Consider the following 13,392-nt stretch of genomic DNA (forward strand, 5'->3'; position numbering starts at 1 on the left):
CTGTCATGCTTTGTCGCAAATTACACATCAGCGCTACGAGTTCTGCAAGAAACGACAGTATCCATGCATAATACGCTATCGAAACTATGGCTCAGGATCTCGACGAGTACAAGCGCGAGATGGTAACGCTACACATTCCATTTCGCAATGAGGAAAGAGAGATACTGTCAGAGATGAAATATGTAAAGATCTACAACGACAATGAAGAGCTCATACTAGATCATAAACTGTATGAATCCAACTTGGACATTCGCAAAACGATTGAAATATGTAAGACGATGTGTTAAGACAACGACGACGTTGACCCTGACGAAGCATGCGGTAATGATCTGCATAGCTTTGTAACGCGACTGCGAGAGAAGACCCCTTTCGAAACTTTTACAATTATCCAAACAGTGAGATAAATGGGGATCTAAAGCTCGTCACGCTCAACCGACCCACCGCAATTGCAAAGAAACGCGAAAACTTTATGACCGACGAGGACTTCTGTAACTTAATGAGAATGGCCAATGACAAGCAAAAGATTTTAGTCATAAATGTAATTTGGAGTCCGTTATCTCCCAATCGCGAACCGATTCAAATATTCTTGATCGGCCCAGCTGGTGGCGGAAAAACGTTCATGATTCGCCTCTTGATGGAAATATACAACCGCTTCAGTAATACAGACGGGTACTGTAACACCTACTGCGCTTCAACTGATAAGGCTGAAGTGCATGTAATGTAATGATCCTGGATGTGCTCAGAGCTGGTTAATGCCAGCTCTTAATTTTTGGGTGGCAATGGTTAACCCAAAGCCACATGAGTGGTATGCCTCGAATCATAAACGTTTTTCCCCAACCAGGTGGTTTATGCCAGCTCTGAGCACATCCAAGATCACTTCCCATGATCCTTTGCGCGATCTCCACTCCCGACTCGATTCTTTTGTTATGAAATGGAAATTACGTCAAATGACATCATTTCCCAGTCGCAAAATCCTGACAAATTTATTTTGCTACCTTCCAAAATTTAGTAGGTACCGCCAAAGATGTTTACACATCAAAATTACCGAGTACACACCGGAAAAAAAATTTTTTTGTAGACTCCTTCAGTAATAATATATAGGTTGCAAAGTTGAAGCGTCGTCTGATAACTTTCTTATTAGTGGTGGAATTAAACCCCAACGAGCGAATCTACATAAGTATGAATGGATTACATGTGCTTCAACTGGTAAGGCATGGTTACATTACATGCACTTCAACTTTGTAAGACTGAAGCGCATGTAATGTAATGATCTTGGATGTGCTCAGAGCTGGTCTATGCCAGCTCTAAGCACATCCAAGATCACTGCCGTCAAGATATCCATTTCTCTGGTTACCAAAAGGTTTCTGCCATGGGTGGTAATCGTTAGCCCAAAGCCGCCTAAGTGGCATGTCCCGAATCATTAACGTTTTCCGCAACCAGCTTGTTTATGCCAGTTCTGAGCACATCCAAGGTCACCTCCCATGATCCTTTGCGCCATCTCTTCTCCCGACTCCGTTCTTTTTGCCTTTCCCACGATGCTTTGTGCTAGTCGAATCATGTTATTTTTTATTTTTATTTTAAATACTGCTTTACTTTACTTTAAATTTTACAAGATATCCATTTCTCTGGTTACCAAAAGGTTTCTGCTACAGGTGGCAATGGTTAGCCCAAAACCAACTAAGTGGTATGTCCCGAATCATAAACGTTTTTCCGAAACCAGCTGGTTTATGCCAACGCTGGGCACATCCAAGATCACCTCCCATGATCCTTTGCGAGATCTCCTCTCCCGACTACGTTTTCTTTGTTATGAATCGTAAATGACGTAAAATACGTCATTTCCGCACCGCAACATCGTGACAAATTGATTTTGCTACCGTCCAAAATTTAGTAGGTACCGCCAAAGATGTTTACACATAAAAAAAATAAAATACAATAATGCCACCCTTGCCCGACTAACTCAGTCATGTTGTGAAAAACGCTCATAAAAATTCCTCGCATCATTAACGTGAGTTGAACTCAGGTCTTTCCCACGCGCTGCAAGAGGAGGATGCTATAGAACAGTCATACACAATATATTGCATTTGTTCGAAAAACGCTTTTAATTCACTATTAATTTACATCCAGCAGGCGGTGCATTATATAATTTTATAAAGCGGAAATATTAGCAAATTTGAAGACCCCGCCTTTTCCGATATAACAGACAAAAGCATCTTAATTCATGACAGTATAGGTAATACATATATGGTTCATTAAACAGTATCCATCACGACATTATCTGTATAAAAACTAGATGCACATACACGCTTGTACTAGACAGATCTGTCCGTGAAAGGGAATATTAGCAAAGCGAATTTTATCACGGTTGCAAAAATGAATCGCATGGGTACTGTGTTTATGATATTGGCGATAATAGACTTTGCCATCTCAAGTAAGTACGTGTGTTTTAATGAACAATTAAAAGGCTACCTTAATAAATAAAAATAACATAGCTACTATATTAATTTCTTAGTGTTTATTCAGTAGTGTTTGTGCTAAGTTCATAATGTTATGAAGTCGGATGTAAATAAACGGGAATTCGGAGGTCTTGTAAACTCGCAATAACATTAATCTCTTAAGTGAAACATTTCATTAAAAAAAAAAGAAAATTATTGACGAAGACTATTTCCTGTTTCAGAAAAATAATACAAGAACCACAATTCTGTATTAATGCATATAACTGTCTATTTATAACTAACAGCCAGTATTTTAAAATTGCGGTGCTAGTTGTTAATGGCTGCCGTTTGTTATATTCTGGATGTTAATTTTGAAGTACAGTACAGTATTTTTATGCTTTTATTCTATCTTATTTGTATATATTGCATCTTCTGGTCAGTTGAATTGTAGGCTAGTCTTTACAATCTGGTACCCCTTCCAATTGATCGTTGCGAGTAGCAGTTAGTCTTAGTTAGGATGTTTATTCCCCCGCCCCTTGCCGGGGGAATAAACCGGGAATAAACCGGGGGAATAAAATCGGAATACGAGTTCCCAATTTTAAAACAGCGGTAAGGAGGGGATAAACACCCTAGGCATGTGAATCGCTGCTACTTGCGACGATCAATCGGAAGGAATACCTGATTGCAAACACTAACCGAACCTTCGGAACAAGAGTAACACTCTTGTGATCTACTTGCCATTGACGACTAGTTTTATTGCAGTCCCTGACGAAAGTGAATTAGGCACTCTCGCCGTCAATTTCAACTTTTATTTTCATGCCACGTCTCGTGGACATCGAAGGGGTGATGGCGTATGCCTGTTCACATCCAGGGCTTATTCTAACATCTCTCGCCCTCGTGGGTAGCACAGTTGGTAGGATCGCCGTCCTCCCCACACCATGTGAAAAAGACCTGAGTTCAAGTCCCGTCGACGAAGTCAGGAATTTTTACGGGCCTTTTTCACAACATGGCTGAGTAGCTGATCTCAGGGGAGAGATGAACTCGGGTTTTTCGTCCAGCAAACAGAAAATCAACCTCAGAACGCCCCACTTTACAGACAATATACACGTAGCAATGGCCTTAGTCGCTGATGCTCCTAAAACACTACAACTATCATCTCCCACCATCAGGTGGGAGATGATAGTTGTAGTGTTTTAGGAGCATCAGATAGTTGTAGTGTTTTAGGAGCATAAGATAGTTGTAGTGTTTTAGGAGCATCAGATAGTTGTAGTGTTTTAGGAGCATCGTGACACCCTTGTCCTAGCTTTTTTGGTATACTGTGTTCCTCCTGTGTCTCTCGGTCAATTTGACAATCTTAGCTCCTGGTTAATCTCCATTACTAAGCCATCTGATATTGTAATTTGTGTTGGTAACTTCAACTTTTGTGATTCACTTCCCACCCACACTGCCACTAGCTTCCCTAGCCAGCTTTCAACTCTAAACTGTATGGAAGCCGCTTCCCCACAGGAGTACTGATAGGTTGGACAGAATATTTTCTAATATCCAAATAATTGTTGTTTTCACCGAAATTCTACCAATCTGCTTTGGTTGATACTTTCTCCTACAAGCCACATTCACAGTATCTTGCCGTCTTACGACCCCAAGATCTTTTTCTAAGTCCCCTAGCAAGACGGTCTATCACCGTTTTTCCCTAACCAAGATCTTGCCCAATTCCTGTTAACTTTTATCCCACTGATCAGGCTGCCTTCACATTCCTCTCCCTGATGCCTGGTTTTGGTTGGCTTGTTTTTAATTTACGTATGACAATGTCTAGATGGTGCCAGTTCTCGCAAAACAATCCACGGTGGACTTCCAACGTATCGATTCTTATCTGTGGCAAATTATGGAGAAAGTGCACAGTTCAGGTTCATGGAAGTCATATACAGCTAAGGTTCAACAGTTGTCCAAATTTTGTCTAGTATACTTGCAGTTCATGGTGCTGCTTAGTGGTAGATTTACCATTTGTGCAGGGGTTCCTAGTGCCGTTGTGGGTGCGTGCATAATTTATTATTGATGGCAGTTCCTGGTGCTGCCATCAGCCTATGAAATTCATGGCGCTGCTAACTCCTGAATAACTGAACATGGATAAAACTAAGCATTAAGTGGTGTTCTCGTTTGTTGTAGTAGTGGAAAAGGCCCGGGTTCGCATCCCGTCAATGAGGCGAGGAATTTTAATGGGTTTTTCACCCCATGGCTGAGTTAGTCAGTCACAGGCGTAAATAGCAAGGTTTTTCTCCCAGAAACTGTGTTTTTCGTCCAGCAAAACAGACAAATAGATCATAGAACACACGAAATTAAAAGATATAAGACACACAGCACGGCAGATGAATTTAATTATTCGGGTGGCCTACAAATAATAGTTAGGTTTGTAGTAGTAGTAGTAGGGTTTAAGCAGCATTAGCGACTAAGGCCATATTGCTCCATGTATATTGCGTGTGTTTTTTTGTCGATTTTCTGTTTACTGGACGAAAAACCCGAGTTTGCGGGAGGAAAAAAACCATGCTACCCTCGCCCGAGACTGACTAATTCAGTCACGTGTGAAAAAGGCCCGTAAAAATTCATCACGTCATTGATGAGACTCGAACTCAGGTCTTTTCCATTAGGTGTGGGGAGGACGGCAATCCTACAGATCAAATATCTACAGATGTTTGATCTGTAGGATCAAACAGATGAATACTGAATACAAGCATGAATACAGATCAAACATCATGTCACGAAACAGGTTTGAACGTCTTTCCTTTCATTAGAAAAATGCCTTTGCTAAATGCAATACAGACGTTCAAAATTGGCAGACAACTAGGTGCTCAAACTGGGGAGTCATGAGAGGAGAGGGATCAGCTGCCCCAGACCTCGTGTAGGCAGGAAAATTGGGAGCTTTCATTAGAGAAAACTGTATGGGAAAGTTGGACCGAGTGAGACAGTGTGCCCTGGGGTCAACACTATTTTTCGATGTCCTTACGCCCTAGCGCGTCCACCAGTAATGAAAAAACTGAGTGACACTCTTGATAAGCCATGTGTCAATGGGCTGCGTATACAGCATCGATGTGTACCTTCTCGACTACAGAAGAGTTTTTAAATGTTGGATGCCAGAGCAACACGCAGATGATCACAAAGCTTTTGGAATGGAACTCCTTCTCAAGCATTTCAAGCGTTATCAACGCAAAGAAGCACAATTCCTATAGTGCATTGTTACGGGGACGAAAATGGATGTATCATGTAATACCAAAAAACATCTATGACATGGAAACATTCACACCTCCCCCCCAACCTTCAAAGAAAGTGAAAGCAATGCCATTGGTAAAGATCATAGCAACAGTGTTTAGAGGCTATATATATATACACTGTATATATTTATTTTATTTATTTATTTTTTTTTTCAGGTTTGAGATTGGCATTCACTGTGTTATCCCGACTAAGGAAGTCTTGTTAGTTTCTTTAATCGGGGTGACACTGTGAATGCTAAATGCTAACTGATCCATGCTAAATCATAACATATAAATTGGTAACACGCTGAGGGAAGTGAAGAAGTAACAAGTAATATAAAAAAAAAAAAATTTAAAGTCAATTCCTACTTAGGTCAACAAAGAAAAATTTTATTTTAGTTACTTTTTATTAAATAATTACAATTAATATAAATATGTATATACATATGACAAAATCACAATATTAAGTGGCAAAATAGAGAGCGAATTTCCTTGCAATTTTCCATTTTCCTTTCTATATATGGTGTTGGACTATTATTTTTATTCACATGTTTCATTTTCCATTTTGTTCCCTCCTTGACTCAGACTAGAACCCAGAATGAAAAAAGAATCTGAAAAAGAAATTTTTTTTCAGCGATCTACACGCTTCGCCACTGACGGTATTTATTCCTAAATTTATATCCTGCTAAATATCTTATATAAGAGAAATTTTTTTCTCCCATATAAAACTAAAATTAATTAATTAAATTTAATTAATGAATTAATATTTGAAAAAACTGTATTAACATCAAGTGTCATCCACTACAAGTTTTTGACTTGTAGTGTAGTATTTTTGACTTGTAGTATTAACATCAAGTGTCATCCACTACATGTATTTGAACTTGAGTGGATGAATAAAAAGTATTTTATTAACGATTGAAAATTTGAACAAGATACAGTATATAAATACAGTATATATAGGGAGAGTGTGAACTAATAGTAGGAATTTAAAAAAGACTTGAAAAAAGAAGTGGTCAACTGCCAACATCCAAAAATGAACAAAACATCAATGAAGTATAAGTGTGCAATCAGACATGAAGTTCTAGAGCGGTGCAGGTTACGACTGCTGATGAGGTTTTGTCAAGCAAAGAACTAGATGAACTGTTACAGAGAATGGAAAAGTGATATGGGAAATGTATTTTTTTTTTTTTTTTTTTGGCTGATTCTCTATAAGCTTGCTTTCTTGCATCGTTTTGCCACTACTAATTCCTAATTCATTTCACAAATATACGTGGTCTCAATTATAATCTCAACGATGTCCATTTCCACTTGCAGTCTGCCAAACCCCATGTACTTTTTCTGACAGAATTTCAGTTATCGGTTGATTCAACTACTGCTCATCTCAGATGCCCAAATTATTCGCTGTATGATTCCTTTCGCCTCAAAGGTGGTATTTGTGCATATGTCCGTTCTGATATTCACTGTCAGAGACTTGGTAATTTGGAATCTCCTCTCTTCGATTTTCTCTGGCTTAAAATCTCTCTACCTCATTGTGTAAAATTCATCTGTTGTCACTACCGTTCTCCCAACTCCACTAATCACTTGGCGCTCTTTGACTTCCTCCCTTTGCAATTTGACTTTCTCCAGTCCAACTTTCCTAACAGTGAGGTAATTTTCCTTGGTGATTTTAATTTCGAAACTCCAGCTGGCTTCCGTTTTCTAGTCACACCGACCCAGCTGTCTCGATGCTGAGGCTTTTGCAATTACTAATGGCGCCTCCGTAGCCAGGTGGGCAGGAGCAGCAGTGCGTAGCACACGCTTCTTGATATAGACCGGGGTTCCAGCCCGTGACCACCAAATACGGAGGATGCGGAAAGGTCAGAGAATGACCACCGCATATCACTGGAGCAATATGGCCTTAGTTGCTAATGCTCCTAAAAATCAAATAACAAACAAACAAACAAGCAATGACTAATAATCTTGCACAGATTATTCACTTACCTACAAGAATACCGAACAATCCTAATCATACAGCCAACACGCTTGATCTTTTTCTCACAAACAACCCTTCTAAGTACACGGTCGAAGTGAGAAGTCCTTTAGACACTTCAGATCATAACTTGGTGATTATCTCTTGTCCAATGGAGCCTTTATCTCATGGCTATTCCCAACCACGTGTTTTTTGGCATTACAAGAATGCAAAATGGGATTACCTGCGAGATTTCTTTTCTTCTTTTCCTTGGTCGGATTACTGTTTCCAAACTTCTGATGTCAACGTTTGCTCAGATCGTGCTAGTGAAATTATTTTTGCAGAAATGGAATCCTTTATCCCACACTGCACTTTAAAATCTCGTCCTTTTTCTAAACCTTGGTTTTCCAATAAATGTGCTAAGGCTGTTCAAGAGAAGAACGTTGCGTATCATAATTGGCTTGTTTCTAATTCTTCAGTTTCATTTTCTTCCTACACCAAAGCTCGCAACAATTGTAAAGCAGATATTAATCAGTCCAAACTACAGTTCGAACAGGCTAAGAGTAGAAAACTAGCTTCTTGCCCTAATGGTAGCCGAGCATTCTGGTCTCTTGCCAAAGCTATTGGCTGAAACTTTTGCCCATCTCTGCACTCACCTCTGTCCAAACAAGATGGTTCTGTTGTCACTTCAGCCAAGGATAAAGCTGACCTGCTAGCATCCCATTTTTCTTCCAACTCATGTATTAATGAGCTTGGTAAAACACCTCCCACGTTCCATTCAATACCTCCTGTGGTCTTCCGTCAAAAGGATGTCAGAAGGATTTTGAAGAATCTCGATGCTAAGAAAGCTCCAGGTCCCGATGGTATTTCTCCACTTGTTCTCAAAACCTGTACTCCTGAACTTACTCCGATTCTTTGCCGCCTTTTTTCACTTTCTTATTTCAAAGATGTTTTTCCTTCTGCTTGGAAATGTGCTCATATCCAGCCAGTTCCTAAAAAGGGTGACAAATCCCTCCCATCCAATTATCATCCCACTGCAATTACTTCTACTCTTTCTAAAGTAATGGAGAAATCAATTAACCGCCAACTCTTAAACTACCTAGAAACCTTCCATCTGATCAACGATCGCCAGTATGGATTCCGTCAGTGTCGATTGACTGGTGATATTCTGGCTTATGTTACCCATTTATGGACTAATTAAATGGAAAGGTTAGGTGAAAAACAAGTAGTTGCTCTTGACATCTCAAAGGCTTTTGATCGTGTTTGGCACAAAGGTCCTCTAAACAAAGTTCCATCTTATGGTTTGCCAACTGTTTTTAGTAATTGGTTATCCAGTTTTCTCTCTGATCGCTCACTGAGGGTGATGGTAGATGGCTCTCTGTCTTCTGATTTCTCCACTAATGCCGGTGTCCCCCAAAGTTCAGTTCTTTCCTCCACTCTTTTCCACTTGTAAATTAATGACCTTCTTCCATTGACTGGAAATCCTATCCATAGTTTTGCCGATAATAGCACATTGTATTTCACTTTCCATTTTGAGAATCCTTGCCCTGCTCAATCAGCTGCAACTTCTCGAAAATCTGCTTACAATTCCTTAAATGCGGATCTTCAGGTAATTCTCCAGTGGGGCAAAGACAATTCAGTTGATTTCAATCCTTCTAAAACTCAGTCTTGTCTTATATCTCGCAAAAAGGATTCTTCTGCTCCTATGCTTATCTTTGGTGACACTCCGATTTCTACGCAAAATGATATATCTCTTTTGGGGATTACCCTGACTTCTAATCTCTCTTGGCCTAAGCACATTAAAAATACTGCTTCCTCTGCATCTAAAACACTTGGTTTTCTCTTTCGCTCTAGGCGTTACTTTTCTTCCAAACAGCTGTTCACTCTGTATAAATCGCAAATCCGCCCTACCATGGAATACTGTTCCCACATCTGGGGTGGTGCCCCCAAAACGTCTCTCAAGCTTCTTGATTCCATTCAGAAGAGGGCAGTTAGGTTAATTAATGATTGATCTCTAACAGAGTCTCTCCACTCGCTGTCTCATAGACGTACTGTTTCTACTGCATGCCTCTTCTACAGATATTTCCATGGGCACTGTTCTTCTGAATTGGCTTCTATAATTCCCGCTCTCTCTTTCAAAACAGTCCGAACACGTGCAGCCATCAGCCAATATCCATTTACTGTCCAACTTCAAATTCACAGAACCAACTTTTCATCTTTCTCGTTTATTCATTCAACTGCCGTTTTCTGAAACAACCTTCCTTCGTACGTATTTCCTGAAAATTACAGTCTACAGAAGTTCAAGTCTAATGTCAACAAAAATTTCGTCTTCTCAACCTCCAACCCAAGCACAGTACTAATTACTATAAGTTCTAATACCTCTAGTGTTTGGGGTTTACATAAAAAAAAAAAAAAAAAAACTAATACTAAATCAGTCATGTACGGCTAGGGTGCAAAGGCGTCATCATGCTGTACAAGGTTACACACACACGACGAACGGCACCCGCGAGTTGTTTTAGCGCTACGATTGGGAGGCTTTGGAACCCTCACTACACGATCCGATCTTGTACCAGATGATTTACGAGTATATTTATTTATTTATTAGCTTTAACAATATGATACAAGAAAGTTATACAGCATCAGCAAAAAAAAAAAAAAAACTTTCCCATTTCACTTATCCATTCGCTCCAAAAGTTTGCCTAGTTCTTCCTTGAATCTTTTTAAACTATCAACTTCATCCACAATGACAGATGAAGCTTTGTTCCAGCAATCAACTACTCGGTGGCTAAAGGCAAATTTCCGAAATTCTATTTTATTTCTTAGAAGCCGTGAAGATGCAGATCGCTATCAAGAATAAATTTGCAACTGATAGCAATGGATATCACACTTTTGTTTCCTGGCTAAAATGAGCTTGATATCGATTTATTTACGCCGGGATAGATGCTAGGTGTTACAGTGGAACAAGTGCTTAAACATGTGTCACGACTAAGAAGAAAAGCGATGTGTACCAAATCTTCTTAAGAGTCATAGAAATATTTGTTATGTTATATTTTGTAACATCCTCATATTTAATTACTCTGAGCATATTATAAAGTAATCCTAACTGAAATACAATATATTCAAATTCTTTATAGTGAACGATCCATGTGAAAATTATGGTATTGGCCTCTGTGCAACTGCTTGTCCAAGAGATCAGATAGTTCATGACCCAAATCTCTGTCGAACTGCAGTTGATTACGGACTGGTTTGCTGCCGGCCAAGTAAGTACATGACGATTCCTAGTTAATCTTGAAAGTTTAGCTAATTTCAATAATAGTTCAGCAGAGAAGACCGTGTGCACGCCCTTCTCTGCTGTGCCCACCAGGTGTCAGCAACCTATAGTCCTACAACACTCGCGCGAAAGGCTACACAAAGTCAAAATGAAGCCAAAAATGAGTAGCTTTATATTTCATTGTTACAAAATTATAGAAATATATAAAGCTATTTAATATTAAGTTTAAAAAAAAAAAAAAAAAAAAAAAAAAAAAGAGTTAAAATTTACAATAGAAAATTGTAAATATTGTAAACTGCGTATAAATAATTGAAAACTATTAGAGGAACTTTCAAAACCAATAAATGAATAACTAAAATCATCAAAACTCAATAAAATACACAGGGCTTGGCATGCACCTTATCAGACTGCCGATCCATTTTTTTATTATTATTTTCTTTATTTATTTATTTATTTATTATTATTATTTTTTTTTTAAATTTTATTTATTATTTTTATTTTTTTATTTTTTATTTATTTATTTTTTATTTATTTTATTTATTTATTTATATATATATATATATATATTTTTTTTTTGTTTTTTTCTAGCTCTGGATTGGGCCCCCAGAGGTTTTTTTTTTTTTTTTTTCTAAAGTGTTGTTGTCTCATAACCTGAGACCTTATGCGTCCCATCTACTGGAACTGGCCCACCTTCCCGTGGTGTGGACGAGTATCTAGAAGCAGCCTTCCTGGTGATAGCTACTTCTGGGTAGCCAAGAGGTCAGCATAACACAACAACATAACATACATTAAACTACACGAACATTGCACTATATTACACGCTGGCCTGTTTTGCAGAGTCTGTTCAACCTACAAAGAAACGAGGTGGATTTGAACGGACGTTCTAGGAGCCACCCTACCTATACACACACATGTCCACATGTCCACATGCCGATCCAGTTCACCATACGCATCAGCAATGTCACATAAATATTGACTGTAAAAAATGGTATTTTTATTTAGCATTTTGTTTCGTAAAATTTTCCATTTCCCTCTTAATATACTGTATATTCATTTGCTGCCACTAAGGGGCTGTCACTAACCCAAGCCCATACTCACCAGATGTGAATGTGGTGATTTTTTTTTTTTTTTTTTTTTGGTAGTTGTTGGCGCATAAGCGTCTGTGACCATAATGCACCTCCCAAGGTTTTTGCAGTACTTTGATCCAAGCCAGGGGGGAATCAAACCCGCGACCTTTGAGTTGCCAGGTAGGCACTTTACCCACCCGGCTAGCCCGGTCGGCGAATGTGGTGAGTATGGGCTTGTCACACCCAGGGTTCTGAATTACCCTGAGAGAGAGAGAGAGAGAGAGAGAGAGAGAGAGAGAGAGAGAGAGAGTCAGAAGTAAAAGGGAATCACCAAGAAAGAGAAGAATGATGATATCCAGCTCTCAGGACCCTGGGTGTGCCAAGCCCATGCTCACCAGATATGAGCCCCTGGGGTTAATACAGAATACAACCTTGGTGCGCAGAACAAATATCGCAACGGACCACTAGTCGCACTTTGTCACGAATGGGCTACAACAGCCGACGGCCACGTCGCGTACCTTTGTTATCAATGAAGAACAAGAAAGCACACCTCCTGTGGGCACAGCAATACTAGCATTGGACTATCGAGGATTGGAAAACAGTTGCTTAGTCTGACGAGTAGAAGTTCCTGGTGCATCATGTTGAGGGAAGACTCAGAATTTGGCGAAAACAACATGAATCCATGGACCCGTCATGTCTGAAGACTACTGTGCAAGGTGGTGGGGGCAGTGTTTTTGGTGTGGGGAATGTTTTCTTGGCACACGTTGGGTCCATTGATACCCATAGATTCACATTTGAATGCCACAACGTACTTCAACATCGTTGCTGACCAAGTGCATCCGTTCATGTTGACAGTTTATCCTCAGTCGGATGGTTACTTCCAGCAGGATAATGCGCCGGTGCAGAAAACCCGAATCACTATGGAATGGTTCCAGGAACATGACAATGACTTTTCTTTGTTGCAGTGGCCCGCTCAGTCCTTGGATCTCAATACCATTGAACATATTTGGGATGGGCTGGAAAGAGCTGTTTCGCTGCAGGCCTACACCTCCGTCAAATCTCAAGGAACTGCGTGACAAACTCATGTCTGCATGGTATTACATTCATGCACAACGTTTTCAGCATCTTGTTCAATCCATGCCTAGACTAATTCAGGATGTTTTGAAGGCTAAAGAAGGCTCAACACGCTACTAGGTAGGTGAATCTAATAAAGTGGCAGTACAGTGTAGTGCTTATTAGAGGAGTTTGTGTGTATAAATTCGAATATATACTGTATATATCAGGGTGTTTCAAAAGCGATGGTCAATAACTTAAAGGTGAACTGTACAGACTACAATATGCAAAAAAAGCCTAGTAAACATGGGTCCTTAAGTGAATCGTTTTCGAAAAAATGCACATTTCTAGTTGGGATCCACCACTGACAAGGTGAATT

Source organism: Mastigoproctus giganteus, chromosome 7 (assembly GCF_048544385.1).
Source record: "Mastigoproctus giganteus isolate SK-2022 chromosome 7, ASM4854438v1, whole genome shotgun sequence".
Classification (NCBI taxonomy): Eukaryota; Metazoa; Arthropoda; class Arachnida; order Uropygi; family Thelyphonidae; genus Mastigoproctus; species Mastigoproctus giganteus.